The following is a 5,298-nucleotide window of genomic DNA, read 5'->3' as shown; positions in this document are numbered from 1 at the left end:
TGACCCCATCTTACATTTTCTAACAGTCACGTTGAAAATCAATAAGAAATACAAGGAGAAATTAAATTTAGATGATATTTTATCTAAGTCAACACACTCGATGTATTTCTGTTTTGCACTGTGAGCTAGCCATAGTTCAGGGCTCCGGAGTTTCTGTGTTGAGCAGTACAGAGACCGAGAGGGGGAGAAGGGAAACAGAGGGGAGGGCCGAGAAGGGCAAGGACCTGGGGAGAGGCCATTCTGATGGAGGGGTGTCAGCTCAGCCTGGAAAGAGGGTTTGGTGTCAAGCTGTTCTCAGCCATGCATTAGTCCTTGAGATACTTTGTTGTTTTTTTTTTTTAATTCATAATGACCATAATTCATAATTCACAGAATATTTTGAGAATTGAATAAGATGTACAAAATGCTTGAAATTTCCTAGCAAACATTAAGCACTTGATAAATGTTAACACGGACAAACAAACATACCCGTTTAACAAGCACTTCCGGGGCTTGGAGAACCTGCTGGAACTTCGTGCTGTTTCAGGCCAGGCCCCTGCTGGGGCTGCCCTTGGAAAATCTACATTTACTTTTGATCTTACTTGGGTGTTTTTTGAGAAGTTTTTGCTATAGGGCACGTATGGTCACCAGAAAGACAGAGTGAGACCGAGAGACAGAAAGTGAGAAGGCACCCCTTGGGGGGATGGCCACACCGCAATTCCTTCTCCTCCATTCTCCTCTTGGGATCTTGGGCATGCACGCACACGCACCCAGCGTGAGTTTTAAGCCACCGGGTCCGGGACGTGAACCGCAGTCGACTACATGGGAGTCCAGCAACATAGCCATTATGCTAACTGCTGGTCCCTGATTTTTTTGTTGTTGTTGTTTTAGTTTTGTCGTAGGGCACAAGCCCTTGCTGGAACGAAAAGAGACAGAGAGATTCAGAAAGAGGGAAAGTGAGAAATCACTCCCCAGAGGGGATGGACACACCACAATCCCTTCTCTCAGAATGTTGGACATGTATGCAACACGTGCCCGGCATGATTTTCAAGCCCAGGTCTGAGACTCGAACTGCAGTTGACCACCTGGAATCCAGTACCTTAACTACACCACCTGCTGGCCCCAAGCCTTCAAGATTTCTGATGATTTAGAGTGGAATAATTTATGTGCCTGCTGGTCAAGACATCAGGGCCACAGACTGGAGATAGGCTGGGTCTGTTGAGTGGCCCCTTCCACAGAATACAACTAAACAATCCCATAAACCAGCGCTGAGTTTACCTTGGCACAGGATTAGCAGCGTCTGAGGAGAGGAGGCACGCAAATGGGATGTTTATGCAGTTTGAGGGGTTTGGTTTAAGGAAAGCTTCAGAATGTGAGGGCATGCTAGGGGCCAGACGGTGGCAGGTAACGCGACTGGGTCCACGTGGAAGGAAGGCCATCCGTGTGTGTCCCGGGGCCTCCTGCTGCGTGCCAGGCATGTCTGAGAGCTGGCGGGCTGAGGCCCGGAGAGGGTCACAGCAGGAAGACCCTGTAGGGAATGCCTGTCTCGTGACACTGCCCTCCCTGTGTGTGTCTCTCTCTCATGGGAAAAAAAGGCAAAGCAGCAGCCGAGTCAGAGCATAACAATTTAAGAGAGGGACGCACAACCAAGCAAGGGTTTCGGGTGAGTTCTGCAGGGTCAACAACCAGTGGGTGCCAAGGGCAGTTATTCTAAGGGTACCTGAGTAGATTTAGTCCTATCTCGTTCAGATAAATGGACGGTTAGGAAGTTCCTGGAACAAATAATGAAGATACTTTCTACTTTATTTCCTGGGCAATAATTTCCTAGAATAGCTGCCTCCTGGCAATATAGTCAACCCCACAGCCAAGGCTGTCCATGAAGACGGGGCACATGGCCAGTCATGTGGTGTGGACGCTACTGGTCCTCACGAGACACAGAACTCAATCGTTCACTCTCATACCCTTGCAATTCAAGTACACTAGCTTTGGGGATTTAGGGATCAATATTTATAAAGATTTCTGGTGCATAAAAGTTTGATCCAGGCCAGCTGATGGCATGGTAGTCGGGAATGACTGAATTCCATGTTGCTGACTGCATGGTTCGAGTCCCAGATCTGGTAGCTGGGGTCCTGTGTACATGCCTGGATGCACAAGCCTCAAAACCCAGGAGAATGGAGGAGAGGGGATTGAGGCATAGCCATCCTCCCCTGGGGTGCTTTCTCACTCCCCCCTTCTGTCTGCCTCTCTCCAGCAAGTGCATGCACCCTATAGCAAATTTTTAAAAAAGTTTGAACCTTTAAAAGCATTATTAGAGTGACATACCCCCACAGTGCCATTCGTACTTTCAAATAGCTAGCCCATAAATCCAATGGATTTCATTTAAAATTGAACAAGGCAATCAGTCACAAAACGAAAATGACTACTTTTGTATACGATAATACATATCTGAGTGGAAAATTCTGCTAAAACAGCAGCGGTTTCTTAAAAGCAGAGAACTTTACATTCTCTTTGTGTTTGAAATATTTAATAGATGGTAGAGGTCAGTAGATGGTGTCCTTATGCTTCTTGGGGCCAACACAAAACTGTCAAGCACACACACAAAGCAGCTAATGACAGAGCAAATAATTACGTTGTTTTGCTCTAAAAACAACAAATTTGAATTATTTATATTTTCCTTATTTTTGGCTGCTATTACAACCCACATTAACATTTTCAATCCCAAGTGTTCAAATCAATGATTAAAGTGTCATATTTTTATGATATGCCTTTACAGGAAACAATGCATCGTAACGGTGTGGTCTAAAAGTGAAAATGATGTTTCCTTGGACAATTTTTCCCAGAGTCGTGATTAATGGACTGGCTCTTGCCCGGTGACTCTGTGAATGGAAGCTCGTTGGGACAATGGCCAGAGAGGGGTCAGCTCAAGCCTGCAGACAGCTGAGTGACAGCTTGCAGGGCGAGCAGGGCTCATCTCTGGGTCAGAACTGAGTTGAGCCCTGAATCCAGTCCTTATCTCTGGGGCATCAAGTACATTCTGGATTATTTATTTATTTATTTTTAGAGATTTTTGCTATAGGATGTGAGCACTCGCCAGAGAGGGGGGGGGGAGAGAAAGTGAGCAATCCCCCTCCCCCCCAGGGGTGATGGCCACACCACTGTTCCTTCTATATTCTCCTGATCCAGGCCAGCTGATGGCATGGTAGTCGGGAATGACTGAACCCTATGTGGCTGACTGCATGGTTCGAGTCCCAGATCTGGTAGCTGGGGTCCTGTGTACATGCCTGGATGCACAAGCATCCAAGGCATGCACATACACATGCCCAGCATGAGTTTCAAGCCTCTGCGTCCCGGATTCAAGATGTGGTCAGCCATGTGGGAGTCCAGAGATGTAACCATCACGCCATCTGCTGGTCTCGCAAATGGTTGATTTTTAAGCCTGGTTTTCTATCACTACAACACTGGCCATGCTAATCCCATTACATTGTGGCCACAATGCCTCGGAGAAAGGGTTCAGGAGGGTCTCAGTCATGGGCAGTATGCATTATTGTGGTTAGAAATATGAGAATATGCCTGAGTCCCCACACACATCTTTTTAAATTAGCTTCCGGTAACTGTACATTATTTATGAGGTGCATTGTGATTTTTCAGTACAAGTATACAAGGTGTACTGATTAAATCAGGGCGGTTGGTATACCCGTTGTCTGAAACAGTTGTCATTATTTTGTGTTAGGGACATTCAAAAAAAAATTTTTTTTTTTAAATTTCCAGAAGAGAGACACACTTGACAGAGAGGTATGGAAAGAGAGAAAGAGTGAGAGAGGAGGGGGAGGAAGCCTCTCCCAATGGGGCAATCACACTGCGATGCTGTCGCCTCCATTTCTCCATCCCCGCAGGGTTTGGGGCACGCATGCGCAGCACCTGGCAGTGTTTTTCAAGACACTGGGGTTGGGATTTGAACTGCAGTTGGCCATGTGGGAGCTGGTTCCCTTAACCACTAGGCTGAGGCTGGTCAGCCTTTTTAGATAGGCTCAGACGCTCGGGAACTAGTGGTTAACTGCATCCTCCCTGTAGTTCCAGCACCCACCCGCCCTTACCTAGAGGTGCTCATGTTCTATTGCGACGATGCGGGGGCGCCTGACATCAGAGCACACCGCGTCTGAAGGCCGCACTGGCTCCGTCTGGAGATGCAGGCTCCCGAGTCCGGCTCCTGTCCTGATTACAGCGGGGCTGCACACGACAGGACCACGCTCTTAAAAACGTGGAGCGAGCCTGAAGTTTGCTTTTCAATCAAACACATCTGGGGGCAAATCGTGGCTGTTCTTTTTCCTGGTTTTACGACCTTGGGAGAGTTGCTGACTTTCCTGAGCACCGGCCTCCTCAGTTAACTGAGTGCGGTGATATCATAAATGTGAGGATGGCGTGGGGCAAACTATACGAAGCACGATGGGTCGTATCTGGCGGTGCAGGTATGAAAAGCTTACTAGCCAATTAAATGGCCGAATGATGAGCGGAAACAGCAGGGTCCACTTCCCAGACCACACGTGTGGAAGGAGACATAGAAAACCTTACTTTCATGAATACTAAGAATGCTTATGTTCGATATCAAGTTAATTTTTATAACTTTTTCTAATGGGGCAAACCAAAGACATACTCATCCCTTTCTTTTCATGCATGACATTGGGACCAAGAGAACTAGTCCTGCACGTAAGCACCCAGGACTTCTCCCGGCATGCCCACACTGGCCTGTCGGAGCCCGACCTCCTGCGGTGCGCCAGCTGTTCAGCAGCAGCTGCCACTTGGGTGCCTAGTTGTAAGAAATGGGAACGGATGGCCCAAACGTGGTCTCCACTGGAAATTTGGTCCTGCCATTCTCTAATTTTAAATATTGCTTTGGCATACCAAAGTGTGCTTGTGGAAATCACTGTATTGTTGGAAAAGTCATGACACATTTTTGCATTAAAAAAATAGAAAAACAATACACCATGGCTTTTCTGATAACCCAGTAAAACTCTCTTTAAAAATAATTTTTTTTTTTCAAAGGACATGCTCACCAAAGAGAGACAGAGAGAAATTGCGAAACCGTCCCTCAGGGAATGCTGCAATCCCTTCTCCATTCTCCTCTTGAGATTTTGGGCAGCGATGTGCACGTACTGGGACTGATGTTTAGGTAACTGGGTTTGGGATTCGACCCATGTATCCTCACTCCCACTCCACCTGCTGACTTCTGAGAACTCTTGTTAACGATCATGGGAGAGACAGAGGACAAGGCCCTCCCGGGCCTCTCTGCCATCCTGTAGCCTGCCCAGCCAGCCCGCGCCC

Source organism: Tupaia chinensis, unplaced genomic scaffold (assembly GCF_000334495.1).
Source record: "Tupaia chinensis unplaced genomic scaffold, TupChi_1.0 Scaffold000031_1, whole genome shotgun sequence".
In the NCBI taxonomy this organism is placed as follows: domain Eukaryota; kingdom Metazoa; phylum Chordata; class Mammalia; order Scandentia; family Tupaiidae; genus Tupaia; species Tupaia belangeri.
Note: the sequence above shows the minus strand (reverse complement) of the source record.